The sequence below is a fragment of the Danio rerio genome, chromosome 7, assembly GCF_052040795.2.
Source record: "Danio rerio strain M-AB ecotype USA chromosome 7, GRCz13ab, whole genome shotgun sequence".
Classification (NCBI taxonomy): domain Eukaryota; kingdom Metazoa; phylum Chordata; class Actinopteri; order Cypriniformes; family Danionidae; genus Danio; species Danio rerio.
Genome location: NC_141027.1, coordinates 33,697,433 through 33,712,570, shown reverse-complemented (window position 1 = coordinate 33,712,570; position 15,138 = coordinate 33,697,433). Strand labels below are relative to the sequence as shown.

At 36.5% G+C, this 15,138-nt stretch overlaps 2 long non-coding RNA genes across 3 annotated transcripts in view; both read left to right on the top strand.

Annotated features, from left to right (window-relative positions):
• The first annotated feature begins 343 nt into the window (after nt 1-343).
• LOC141375389 (uncharacterized) lies at nt 344-3,992 on the top strand. The gene is made up of 4 exons (XR_015495851.1): nt 344-428; nt 784-826; nt 1,122-1,237; nt 2,209-3,992. It is a non-coding gene; the product is annotated as an uncharacterized LOC141375389 (long non-coding RNA).
• Nucleotides 3,993-6,057: 2,065 nt separating this feature from the next.
• The window catches only part of LOC141375393 (uncharacterized), a 152,927-nt gene continuing 143,846 nt past the window's right edge, over nt 6,058-15,138 (top strand). For both annotated transcript variants that reach the window (XR_015495858.1, XR_015495857.1), the window contains exon 1: nt 6,058-6,145. This is a non-coding gene — a long non-coding RNA (uncharacterized LOC141375393). The remainder of the gene's footprint in view (nt 6,146-15,138) is intronic.

The window sequence follows — 15,138 nt, the reverse complement described above, 5'->3', positions numbered from 1 at the left end:
TTTCGCTATCTATAACCCAGCCGGCACACGACCGACCTTCAACGTTGAAATATGGTTGAAATAAGGTCAGATGTGTTTTGAACGTTGAAATAATGTTGATAGAACGTTTAATGTTGAACGGTTGAAAAACAGCCTGCATATGACAAGGCTTCAACGTTGAAATGTGGTTGAAAATACGTCAGTTGTTGCTTTAATGTTGAAACAATGTTGAATGATAAATGGTTGAAAAAGGTTACAGAAATCCTTGTACAAATCAACGTTGACATTTTTTTATCATGGTCTGTATGTTGAATTAACGTCATGGCTTCACCCAATATTCAACATGTTTGGTTACCATGGTATCGGAGGACTCGGCGCACGCGGCCACGCGCAGCGCTTCACTTCACTTAATTACGAACACCTGACCTGCAGTGCTGCAGAATTCAGAGGTAAGCGTGTTTTTAGATGCTTTAAAGTTTTATTTACCCCCCGATTTTGTTTTACACACATCTTAAATGTGACTTGGTGTAGTGATTCGAATTTTGAAGCATTTAAAACTTTCCAGTTTGTTTTTAGTCTTGTTTGCGCTCCGGTGACGCAGCTAACCTCGAGGTAATGTCACATGTTTAACGTTAGTCTAAATGAGCGTTTTTATGGCAAATTCAAAGCGATAAACTCCAAACGCAGTTTAAAGTTACTGAGCAACGTTATAAAACAATATCCATTTTAAACGCTGTATTATTAGTGTTATTATTACAAAGTGAACTGCTGTCGTTTCACTGTTGTTGTTGTTTTTGCTTTTAGAGATGTAACTTGCACAGCATTGAATGGAAAAGGCTTTGTCCATGTAAGTTTACTTTACCTTTAACTAAGCTATCTGTTAAATCTTCTTAGTGCTTTGGTTAACCAAAAGCATGGTGATATTCTCTTTCTAATATGTTTGTTTATTGATTGTTAGGCTATGTTGTGATATTATATTGTTATATTGATATTATTATTGTGAAATCATGTTGTGATGTTATACTATGTGACAGTATTGGGGAGCAAATATGTATTTAGTGAGAAATTAATGCTTAAATTACACTTTGTATAGTAGCAGATTAAAGGTGTAATGGGTTTTAACTTTCTGAGTTTTCTGGAAGGTCCAGTTGAGGGGCATCAAGAACACGCAGATAGCCTACCTGGACAGACTGCAGTTCTGCTACTCCATGCCAAGGCTTTTGTATGGATGTCTTGACTACTACTGTGTTCTCTAAAGGTATTACTGGAGCAAAACAACAGCACCTGTTACAGTGAAATTTGTATTAAAAAAAATAGTGATACATGTGTAGCAGGTCCAGTACATGTGATGTCATTGAGAAGTTGTTTTTATTAAATGTCATTAAAACAAATAAATAAACATGCTATTTAAATAAATCTAAATATTAAAAACTTGAGGATTAAGATGACAAATGAAATGCATCATCTGTCTTGCGAAAAGGGTCTACTTAAGAATTCTGGTGTTTTCCAACTGAAAGGGATAGTTCACCCAAGAATGAAAATTTACTCACATTTTACTCCTCAAATGGTTTAAAACCATTATGAGTTTATTTTGTTGAACACAAAAGAGGCTATTCTGAAAAAAAAAAAAAAACTAAAAACCTGTAAACATTGGCCTCCATAGTAGAAAAAAATACTATAGAAGTCAATGGTTAAATAGATTTGCAGCTTTCTTCAAAATATCTTCTCTTGTGTTCAATGTGGTCAGTAAATGACGACAGAATACAAATTTTGAACTATCCCTTTAATTCTCTGTCCTACATGCAGACTTTTGCAAAAGTGCTACTCCTTCTAGAGTTTTTCTCAACCATGTCTAAAAAGCTTTAAACAGCTTTTACAGTACATGTAATGGTTTACAACAACTTGTAATTATTAGATGTGTTGAATGTTTCATGATTCTTTACTGCAGCCTTGGTTAAAAAAAAAAAAAAAAAAAAGCAATTTTTTCGAGAATCTGAAATTTGAATTCTGGAAATGCTGGCACCAGTAGTGGCGAAGGGCTTCCTGACGACATCACACCTAATTCTTCACTTCTCTTAGTTAGGAATATTCAGATGGATGAGTCAAAATTATTGAGTGTGGCGATATTATAGGACAAATTTGGATTCAATAAAAAATAAATATTTGAATTTCACTTTGTATAATAGCTGATACCAACTTAGTTGTAACCTCATATTTCATTTATTGCAGGTTTTCTGGAAGCTCCATTTGAGGGCATCAAGGACATACTGATGGCCTAAACCAGTGTCAGCCTAGACAGACAGACATCTATTGCAGTTCTGCTACACAAGACCAAACTCTCTGCTTTTGTATGGATGTCTGACTAGTACGGTGTTCTCTAAAGTTATAACTGGAGCAAAACAATAGCATCCGTTACAGTGAAATTTGTGTTCATAAAAGATAGTGATTTGTGTAACAGGTCCAGTACATTTGTCATAAAGGTTAAATCACAGTAAGTACTATAAAAATAACTTGTTTGCCTTTGCCACAACAGGTCATGGTGTGTGCTTACTGCTCGTAGTAAACACACATGCTGATCTGATGCGGGAGAGATATACGCAAACACATTTGTATTTGCTGTTTTGTTTTGCCTCACTAAAGTGTTGTTGGAGCTTGGTATGTTCACAGTGGAAATCACTGAAGTCACATGGAACGTTTTGACAATGTGTTTTGTGCCTTATCTTGACAATGACCATCTTGGGACCATTGCTGTCTGTAGAGGATGAGGAGCATTTAATCAAAAATATTTTAGTTTGTGTTCTTAAGATTAACAGGTCTCTGGGATGACACAAGTGATTAATAACAGAACCTATATGAACACTTAATGTGACATGTAATAGTGAAATAGTGGTCCTACATTCACAAATGTGAGCCATTATTATAAGACCCATGTGAACATGCAATTTTTATGATACTAATAATAATAATAGAATAACAAATTGCTTTTACTGTTGTGTTTGTGAGAGAGAATCAAACCATATATTCTACACATTTTCTTGATGATTTACTGAAATATTTGTCTATGTTCCACTGTCACAGGTGCTCAGTTTTGCTGCAGTAATGCTAAACACAATAGATGTACTTTATACAAAAAAAAAAAAAAAACTACTAAATATTTAGCATGCAGACCTGCAAAGTGAAGGAGTAATGTCAGGATTAGATTATAGCATGAGTTTTCACTATTGTGAAAGTAAAGCCATTCATTCACAATGAATTGGAATAGAAAACCTCATTATTGATTTTGTAGGAAACTCACCTGGTGTTTGAGAAATAAATATGTATTTAAGTGCTAGACTGATATAGATGTTTTAGTGTTTTACACTTGATTCTTTGTCCTCAGTGCCATCTTTTACCTCAAGTGTTTCTCTCAACCTATAAAACCTCAAACAGATGTAATGTATTTCACTTGTGATTCTTAGTTGTGAGTGATGTTTTTTATTTTATTTTTTTTACTGCAGCCACTTTAAAAATGGGTATTTTGTAAACTTTGTAAACAGAATTGAAGCGTAGTTTAGTTACTTAGTTTAATTTAGTTAGTATCTATCTTTCTGAAGACTGTAACACTTTACAATAAGGTTGTATTAGTAAGTGTTAATGTATTTACTAACATGAACAAAGAGCAATGAAGCATCTTTCATATAAAGAAAGTACAGTTCATGTCAGCTCAGTGCATTATGTTAACAAGCACACATTTTGATTTTAATAGCATCGGGACATATTTCAATTAATTAAATGATTAATAAATGCTGTACAAGTATTTGTTCTTTGTTCATGTTAGTAAAGATTAACTTTAATTCATGAAACCTAATTAAAAAGTGACTATTTAATTGTATGCCTTTTTTCTGTATTTGAGTGTACAGCATGTATAGTAACCTGCATGGTTTTAATGAACTATGTATGCTGTAAATGTTGCTGTATATTTAGAATAATTGAAATAATGAGGTGTGTATTAAATAAATTGATACACAGACTAAGTTGTGTATTTGTGTCGTGTATTTTTTATTAGTAAAAATTTGTTTGCTATATTTATGGACTTTGCGTTGTATGTAGTTTCTATTTAACTTACGTTGAAATGTATGACGGTGAAACAACGTCACGGTATCAACGTTGATCCAATTTGCAAAATCGAAAGGTAATTCAACCTTCATTCAACGTCTACAAAACGACCACAATTCACCCATGAAGAAGGTAAGAGTGAAACAACGTTGTGATTTCAACGGTGAATCACCGGTGGTGGTCCGACGGTGAAACAACGTCACTATATAAACGTTGATCCAATTTGCAAAATCGAAAGGTAATTCAACGTTGATCCAACCATAGACCTGACGTTGATTCAACGTTGAATCACCGTTGAAATGCCGGCTGGGAATCCATAATAATAACTTCTGTATAGCAGTCCCAAAACTTTCATATCTGACACTCGATGACTGTTGAATACCCTGTCAGAAAAGTCTAGTGGCTGGGCATGAGGTTTTTGTAGTGTCTGCTATAATGTAATGTAGTTTGTGTGAGTTTACATAGATGAATATGGCCAGGGTGTAAATGCACAGTACAGGTACAATCTTATTGCCACAATAAATCATTATGATAACATATTATATGCCTTCAGTGATTTGCTGAAGATAAATACCAAAAAAATAAAGCAACTGGAATAACAACAGTCAGCATCGTCAAATGAAGCAACAGCTCGCAATGACATATGATGACAATTGCAGGTGTTGTAGTGCTGTCCCATTTCTTAGGGGAAACTTTGAAGCACTTCCCCTTCACACTGCTTCAAGGGCTAAGAGAAAGGGGAAGAGGTACAAAAATGGAATTGGGATTAGGCCTTTAAAATGGTGATGAGGATTCCTCTGAGGAGTAGCTAGGGAAGTTTGCAAATGTCTAAAGTGAAGTAGAATGCAGCCTTTGAATGTGCCCTGAACATTTAGTTGCCTTAACTGGTATGTTTATTGTACAAAAGAAACACAGTCAAACTGTGTGTGTGCTTAAGTGATGCATTGAATACTGATTGCTTAAATAATTCGATTAATAAATGTTTGGATTAAAAATTTAAAAATAAAGCTGTATTTAAAAAATATATGTAGATACATAAATTATTTAGTCTATAAAAACAGCAGTAACTGAAAGAGCTTAACCTGCTACAAATAAAGAAAACAATGCAATTAAAAAAAAAAAAAAACAACGAAAAGATCTTTATTCGTTTGACAGCACACATACTGCAAATATTCACAAAGCAAACAATTTACAAAAATTAGCTGCATTTTCTCACACTTTTGAATAGCATGGAAACAATGGAAATCTTACATGACAGATGCCACTGTGCCGTGATTATTGCTCAGTGAAGTTGTAGGTGATCTTCGAAAGGTGAGTTTTTGTTTGTTTATTTTTACATCCTGATTCCCCTGTCTTTTGTATTTTATTAGCCTAAATAACCATAAATAGCGGGGTCTGTCATGTTTTAGGGTCCCCTTTGAAACTGTTGTGTTTCAAGCTTTTTGAAAGTGTTATGAGAAAATGCAACGTGTTTTTCGTAATTTGTTTGTGTTGTAAGAAAATGCAGTGTTTTTAAAAAAAATGTGTTTTTAGGATTTGCAGCACAATTGTGGTGAACCGCATGAAGATCTTGTCTTAATTTGCTGGCATTTTGTAATTGCAAGTGTTTTCTTAAATTTCAGCACATTAAGCTCTCTCAGCCACCATCGAATTTGATTTTATGGTGAATTAAAGAATTTATAGCATCTGTTAATCAATGTCAAACTAAATGCACACTAGCCGTTTTGTGAGTCAATGATTTTTAGTTAAAAAAACATGTATAGACCTGAATGTAAATATGAATATTCTACTGCAGGAAAACGTAATTTGCATATTGAATGGTCTTAATGTTTGGTTAAATATTCATTCAAATAAATAGAGAGAAGCTAAAATCGAAAGGGAAAAAAAAGCACATGACCAAGCAAAAACGCGCAAACTTCTATTGTGAAAGCCCCGCCCTATCTGGAACTTACCGAACTTTAGCGGGAAATCCCCACCTCGTTCATTAGCTGGAGTCTGCGCAACAGTAACCAACGGGGCGGAGTTTATAGAGTTCAGAGTTGTGGTTTCTCAGCAATCAAATCAACATTAGGTAAGAAAGTAACCGAATACCAAACTCGTAACACAAGTGTATTGTTTGCTGTCTACTCTATATGTGCTATCAATATCATAGCTCAGGACGCCGCCACCCTAAACCGTTCACACCTTCACGCTGTCTTTCTTCTCGTCCTCCTTTTCATAAACACACAGCGCGCTCGCCCTCCTCCCTCAGCGTGCATTCTGTGCACTCAGGTGCACAGTGATGGCAGTAATGAACTCCCAGGTAGATGTACACACTCCACTGCTTCTTCCCAGACGGAACGCCAAAACAAATCTTGTCATAATTAGCTGTAATCCTGCTCATTACCGCTGGCTTAATTAGCCTATTAATAACACATCCTGGGAGAGCTTGTTTGCTGCACAGGCAAATGTTTGTTCCTAAATTAGCAAACAAGGAAACAACAGCATTGTTCAAACACAGGCACTCTGACAATGCAAATCAGGCAGGATTAATAGTAGTCAATGACGGGGCTTATCTCTCTCTCTCTCACTCATTGAGTGTGTGTGTGTGCCCTCTGCCTCGGGCTGCTGAAAGATCAAATTTAGTGCCCCCTGAAAACCTGTGCGCACAGTGATAGATTTCATTGTACTGTGTGCACATGGATAATGAAGATACATTAGACATGTTCACTGCTTATGAAGCACAAATCGCATTCGAAGCTTTTAAGCTCAGGAAAGCATCTCCTTCTGCACGATTGTGATCAGAAAGAGCTCAGGCCGTCTCTAGTTCCATTCTAATGCCTGCTCTGTGATCAGTGTCAACTCTGACCTCTTATCAGTTGCAGTTTGAGAAGTGCTCTTGGATGAGGAAGATAAAGTGGTAAGAGCTTCTGATAGTGCTGATAGATGTTCAGAGCCCCATATCGGGTGTCTGCTCGGTCCAGTGCGGAGCAACAAGCATGGTAAAGAGTATATGCACAGAAGCATGAATAAAGTATCTATCTGACAGTGTTAGCACACATCACTGTAACTAGACACATCCACTCTCTGGCTTCTTTTATGGAGAAATTAGCTGCCCTTTGGCCCTTCTGTTTACCCGCAGCCTCTTTCACCCTGAGCTGAGATCATCTCTGTGGTTTCCCATGTTGCAATTAAGACTCAAATTTAGATGGAGCCGCTGGTTTCAGATCAGCGTGAAATAGTAGCTTGCAAATCTCATGTTGGGTTGGCTGATGTTTCCCTGTGCACACACACACACACACACAAAGAGAAAACACACTTTCCACATCAATATTTTACAGCACATTAAAAACAGCATGTACTTCACTCTCCACTGCACTAAGATGCTTTACTTTTTCTATCCGGGGATGCTTTGCTTTGTGTTTTAACAGTGTGTGTGTGTGTGAGTGCTTGTGTGTATTTGACAAAGCTTTGTTAAATGAGATGGAAAAGAGGTGGATTTGGCATTCACTATGTTATGGGTTGTTTGGGGCAGGTTGTTAGGAGAAATGTTATGTCTAATTTAACACCACAATTATGCAAGTTGTATTTCATATAATCCGGAGAATGTCCTTTGTTTTGGTCCATGTGTCTGTTTGCATTGTGTTCTCATGTTCATGTAGTGTTGTCAGTGTCATATGGGATTGCATCAGAAATCCAGTTTGGTGAAGATCAGCTAACCAAGCACACAGGGTTAAAGAATACACTATGGCCCATTTCCACTGATTGGTACTGTACGGTATAGTTTGCTACGCTTTTATGTCCGTTTCCACTGTCAGATGGTACCAAAAAGCAAACAGTACCGGACCACTTTTTGGGTACCCTTTCGAAGGGGTACCTAGCACAACAAAAGGATACCAAAAGGCGGAGCTTGACGTGCAGGTGATTGCTAGTAGTTTACAGAGAAACGTCACTAGCTCATGCTGAAGCCAGGAGAACGAAATTAAAAGGAAGTATCATTTTTAATACACAGCCGAGACATTACACTGTAAAAATATATACATGTAATAAAAAGCCATGGTTGACCCAAGCTTAAACAAACCCTCGTTGTCGTATTGATGAACAGCCACAAAGCCAAGAAGAAAAGCAGAATCTACTCTGTGCAACTTAGTCATTTACAAGGCTGCCTAAAGTGCGAGCGGCTTCGCTTTTTCATGTGCGCTCGCCGCACGACTATATTTGAAATAACAAACTTCTTGAGCTGATGATAAAAACGTGCGTGTGAATATTGAACCGTTTCTGACATCCGATCCTTTCAGAAACGAACAAACGTAAGGGTGAAGCACGAAAAAAGACAAAGAAGCAAATGATTGTATCAGCAATGTAAAACATGAACAAACTGCCATGTTTAACTATTATTAACTCGTTATGATGGAGTTACTTTCTAACAAAGGTTACATGTGCTGGTAAAGATTAAATATTCAGATGAGAGGTTTGCACTGACTGTGGGCTGTATGTTGCGTGTTGTTTTTAAACAAAAATGAGGACTAAATGTATGCTGTGTGTAGTTTTACTGTAATTGGTAACTTATCGGAAACTGTAAGGGTCTGTGTGTGTTCATATATGTAGCATTTATTTATTTATTATATATAATTGGTGACGTTACAGAAGGCTATTTTGCACATGTTATTGATCTGCAGTTATAATTAAATCATGTTCATAGAAAAGTTAGTAATGAACATTTATTCCCAAGTATTTATGTGTATAAAGCCTCTGTTTTGAGAGAAGTGCTCCTCATATGATATGTGAACGACCCGTACAGCTTTACTTTGATTCTTCCTCGAGTGAGAATGAAGTCGACTGAAACTTTCTGTTGTACACCACGCCCACTAAAGAGTACCATTGGTATCTTCTATCTTCTTTTGTGTGCAGCAGATGAAAGAAACGGAAGCAGATTTGGAAATTAAATTTTTTTAAGGTGACATAAATCGTGTGGCTCATGAGGTTAAATGCAGTGTGCATTATCATCCTTGAACACTTTTTCTTTGTACCCTCCTTACATAAACAAACATCTGCGATCGATTAAGTAGTGAATAATATTCTCTCATATCTTACCCACAGAGACGTGCCTTTTTGGGACTTAAAAAATGCGCAAGGCCTGGATTCCGCTTTTGCTTTTACTGTCTAAAGTTTTATGCGCACAGCCGCGAGAACAAGAGATGCATTTAATAATTGATTTTTTCATCTCAACTACTCAGAGAAACTTTACTTTATACACGGAGAGGAAGAAATTACATATGAATTGGCTGCAAAATATTTGTACACCATTAGAGATGGTTACTTAACTCATTTGCCTCATGTAAATAATCTACACATTTTATTCTTGTAATTGTTATAATTTTTAGAGATATTTTCTGGTTTGTATTCATTTATTTCTCATTTGCTTTTTATTTTATTAACATTATGATGTCAATATATTACATATTTTATACATGTAAAAAAGCTTTGGCAATGCTGTACAAATGCCATGTCAATAGAGCAACCTGAATTTGAATGCAGAATAGAGAGTTATTTCAACAGTTTTTTAATTGTTTTTTTAAAAGAAACAGTTTATAACAGTTTCTTAACAAATAAAAATCTAGTTAATATGGAATTATTTCTGTTTGTCGCATATAGTTAACTATTTATGTGATGTGGAAAAACAGTGTGTTTCAATCCAGCTACTGCCAGTGAAAGTATATTTCAAACCTGTGGGAAACACTGCTTTGTGAATAAATACTGTACATGCATATGCCCTTATGGTCCTGTAGTCTGCTATTTGGGCCGGTACAAGATTCTGACGAAATGATAACCTTGGATAAAAATCACAGTACGGTATTGTGATTACATTTAATTTAATTTAATTTCATTTTCTTGTCGGCTTAGTCCCTTTATTAATCTGGGGTGACCACAGCGGAATGAACCGCCAACTTATCCAGCAAGTTTTTACGCAGCGGATGCCCTTCCAGCCGCAACCCATCTCTGGGAAACATCCACACACACATTCATACACACACACTCATACACTACGAACAATTAAGCCTACCCAATTCACCTGTACCGCATGTCTTTGGACTGTGGGGGAAACCGGAGCACCCGGAGGAAACCCACGCGAAGGCAGGGAGAACATGCAAACTCCACACAGAAACGCCAACTGAGCCGAGGTTCGACCCAGCGACCTTCTTGCTGTGAGGCAACAGCACTACCTACTGCGCCACTGCCTCGCCCTATTGTGATTACAGTTCTAAAATATATTATAATGTCTGGGTGAAAAACAAAATTTTTTCTTCTTTGAACACAATATATTTTATTATTTGAAAGATTTATAATATTTCAGAACAGTATGTCAGGCTGACTAATTAAAATGAGTCATTGACTTCTGCTGTCTTCATTAGTTTCAAAAACAAAGATTTCTTTACAAATTAAAACAGCATCTTTGGATATTTTTTTCTGCTGAAGACACTGTTGTCCTGAAAAACCTTAAAAGCCTATAGTCAGCTATTGTTATTTTGGTTAAAAAGTAACCACATATGCATGTAGTTAAACCTATAATACTCGTGCACATTTTATCAAAGCAATAAATAAAAGAAAAAGAAACTATTTTAAAAAGTTTTTTTTTTTTTTTTTTTTGTAAAAATTTTCCTCCTACAGTGCATGTGCAAACTGAGAATACAGAATGATAGACAAATCTTTTTCGGCACATATACAGTTGGCTGTACACTTTGGGTTTAAAGTGGTTAACTAACTACTAGCTATTTTGTGTCCTGGCTGTCTGTCTTTCTTTATGAGCAACAGCATTGGAAATGTAAATTTTGCTGAAAACCCCCCCACACATAAAATTGCACACAAATAGCACTCTATGCAGAGGTTTGTTACAGTTTGCCTCAGTTTACAGTGCGTTGAGGATGAAAATACCCTAATGGCTGCTTTTTTATCGGAGTGGTAGACCAATTTTAATGCTACTCATGAGTGCATGAATAATTAATAGTGTTTGTCTGTCTCTCAGTCTCTCAGATGTAGTGTGTGTATCACCCAGATGTATTAAGTGTGTGGGAGAGAGTCGGAGAGTTCTGATTACAGAGGTATTATATTTTATGGGGATATTAATCATTCATATGTGGAACTGGAACTTTGCTTGCGTACAACAGCAGTAAATAATCTCTTTGCTGTGGGTGGCTGTGATACAAGGTGTGTGTGGAAATAACACCTGATGGGACAGCGAGTTCTCACTATCACTTTCACTAATGGCCAAATTCAATTGGTATTTATTTCTGTTGGATAGATCTCATCTGCAGTCCAGATGTTCAGACTGTTCAGGAGGCAGACAGTGTGTGTATGTGTGTGTACTGCATGGTCTTCAGCCATTCAGTCAGGTATACCTGTATTCTGCTCACACACATCTCACTGCTTCAGGCACATCGAAAAAAAAAAAAAGACTAAAGAACTTGGCAGTAGGAGTAGCGTTTCTTCTCTTCATCTCTCTGTACGTCCTATCTTTTCTCACCTTTCTCTTTCTGTGTATGTGTGTGTGTCTGTGTGTGTGTGAGGAAGAGGGAGATGGAGAGCAAAGACGAGAGGGATGGTGTTTGATGACGCTCAGTCTGACTGTCAGCATCCAGCCAGCAGCCAAATCCTGTCAGTAGCATTACAACGACCCAGTGAGAGAGCCAGTGAAAGATGAAAAAAGGGGAATAAGGAGTTTTTATGTTTCAGTGTTTCTTTATTATATATATATATATATATATATATATATATATATATATATATATATATATATATATATATATATATATATATTGCATTTATACTTCTGGTCACACTTTATTTTAAGGTACAATTCCCGCTATTAGCAAACCATTAAATAAATCCATGATTAAAAGTTCCAGTTTGCTGCTAATTAAGTTATTATAGTAGTTGGGTTTACTGTAGGTATTTGGTAGGATTATGGATGTAGAATAAAATCATGCAGATTGTGTACTGTAAAAGAACAAATAAACAGCCCAAATCTTCAAAGGTTCAAGAAATCCTTGAGTACGTTTTTTTTATTTTATTTTATTTTTTAGATTTTTACAGATTTGTGTGTGTTGATTCTCTGGTATTGCTGTTGCAATGAACTTTAAACATTTATTCCTCATAGCCTCATCTCTTGGTAAATGTTAAAACCTGTTGGTCAAAAATTGTTTTAACTCACAGTTCAGAACATCTTCATGTCATGATACAATCCCATCCCACACAATTCAATACATTGTTTCACAGTTTTGGCGTTCAAGTTTTCCCACGTCTGTCTGTGGGTGGGGCAATGTTTGGTTCAAATGTTATGACAAACAGCTTTATATTCTAAATAATGGCATATCGTTTAAATGGCTGAGTCAACTTTTTTTGAGAGAAAGGCAATAGCTTTTTAATAGGTGCACTTTCAGATTTCAACCTCAGCTGGATGTTTTCATTCACTTAGAGCTGTGTTACACACTGCATGGATGGTATATTTTAAATAATAATAATAGTGAAAGTTGGTACTTTACTAAAATGTTACCATAATTTAACTCAAATGTATTCAAGTAATCAAGCAATTATTTTTATTTATTTATTAAAAATGTAACATTTTTAAATGTAATATAATTATATAAATATCAACTGTTTGTTTGTTTTTTTGGTTACCTTATAAACTAAAAGCATGAGTTTTTTTTCGGATACTTGCTGAATGTAATGAGTCATAAAATATTAAATAGTTTTTACAGTTTTACTTGTGCGTATTACACAGTAAGCAAGTATGCATATTTGGATAGAGCCTTACATTTGAGTTTGGGACATGGGAGTATAACTGTTAAGAACAGTAGTCCTATGCACACTGGTCTAGATGATGTTACTTTAGTGGTTTGTCAGTTTTAGGAATGTAATGGGGTAAAATAATGACGGTTCTGAGACCGATGCATGCACAAAGTGGGACATAGCAATTAAAGGAATTGAAGTAAGTCTAATTGCTAAAAATATTTGAAAATAGAATATATGATCAAAATTCTATAAATAGTATAATAGATTTAATTATTATAAATTGCCTCAAATGCTTTGCAAAACATCAAGGGACAAACAAAGTGTAGCATAGGTGTGTACTTTATTATATTGACTTTTATATCTGCTTCAGGTAAACTGAACAGAAATAAAAACTGAACCGAAAATAAGTGTGTGTGTGAGAGTCAGAGAGATGGAGGGAGGGTATTAGCATCTCTGACAGGCTGCCATATACCAAAGCTGTGTGGTGAGACTGACTGAAGACTTGGGACATGCTTAGTGAAGCAAAACAAAATGGCGGGCAGTCATGGGGGGCACATCATCACTCTGTGCCAGAGCCGCTTGAGCTTGGACACCTAGAGCCTCCAGGGTGAATGTTTGTGTGTGCCTATGTGCATATTGGTAAATACAGTATTGACAGGTGCTCAGTTCAGTGATTCAGATCTAGTGTATAAGCTGTCGGGATCTAGACTGGGACTTTTTTTAAATTGAAGACTGGACAGGGCTAAAAGGAAAAACTTGGAAAGCAGTAGCTCATCTCTTAAATATTTGGAATAAAAACAAGAGGAAAACCAACAACACACCTGTATGAAAGATCATGGATGGTCAAGTGGTGTTGGCCAAAAGGTCTACGTTGGAAGGCGACCAGCTCGTCGTCTTCTGTATCAGCTTATTGTGACATCACAAAACACACACACAGCAAGCCCATGATGCATTGGGACACGCACATGGCAGATGGCAGAGTGAGTCCTGCTTGGTGTCTGGGTTGGCAGGGGCCCAAGGGTGGCACAGGCGTGGAGTTTTTGATGAGCTATGCACATACGAAACCAGAACATCTGGACCTACCATGTGTCCAGCATGCACAGCCAAAACCCTCAAGCCAGGACACACACATTTCACACTCACACATTTCCTTTAGCCAGCTGTGGCCAAACTGCCGTGAGCGAAGCAATATGAATTATGCATTCGCTTGCATGCTTTATTATGTGTATGTGTGTCGTGTGTGTGTGTTCAGGCCAGCTCATATTCGAGTCCATCACTGACTTTGATTAAAATTCTGAAAACACTATGAATATTCAGAAAGCATTACACCAGCTCAGAGAAACTGATTTGTCCATCGTCTGAGTTTTATGGAGATTGAGTGGTGCCTCCCAGGTGTACTACACTGCGAGAGACAGAGGCAACGACTCTATTAGATTATTGCATTATCTTAATTATGAGGCTCTTTCTCTGCTTAATGAAGGATTGGCATGGCTTCGGAAAGCACCTTGATTGATGGGAGTGGGTGCACTCGGAGAGCAAGTGATTGTTAGCGCGTGTGGGTGCGTGCTGAATGCTTCATCTCCTTTCTTTGGGCTCGTATCCACAGAGTGATTACGCATCCATTAGATTGCTTTAATTAAGCTTAATTAGTGCAGTGTTTACGATGACGTGTTTGATACCTGGTATTAAATCGTTCACGGTTTAATGCAAGGTTTAAACGTTTAAAGATGGGCAGGAATAAAACATTTGCCTGAGACTGAGAAAGAAAGAGGAAAGAGAAGAAAAACAATGGAAGACGTGTCAATGCAAGACAATTGCAATTTGCAGTTTAGGTGTGTTAGTTATATGATAGAATTTTTACAAGTGTATTTGTCTTCTGGATCCCTGCATGTAGATAATCTATCCTGGGGTGCTTTTCCCAAACAATGACAAAACTCGGGGCTGAACTATCTTAGTACGATGCATTGTTTGGGGAAAGAACGATGTAGTGACGAGTGTTTGCCAAAACTGTAGTTTCTTTTTCGCAGATCCATTGTTTGAATCACGTTAGTTAAAACTTAAAACATTAATAATGACACTCCTAACTGGGTGGAGTAACTACTTCTTTAGAGAAAAACCCCATAACTTTTTTTGTGCAAATTATATTGTTTTACACCCACACACACACATAACACAAAATAATCTAATATTAGTTTTGGTAAAAACATGCACTCGTTTTGCATGTTAAATTGAAATATATGTTAACGGGACATGTTTAGGGATTGTGTTTCCTTTAAAATTATTATTGAGAATACA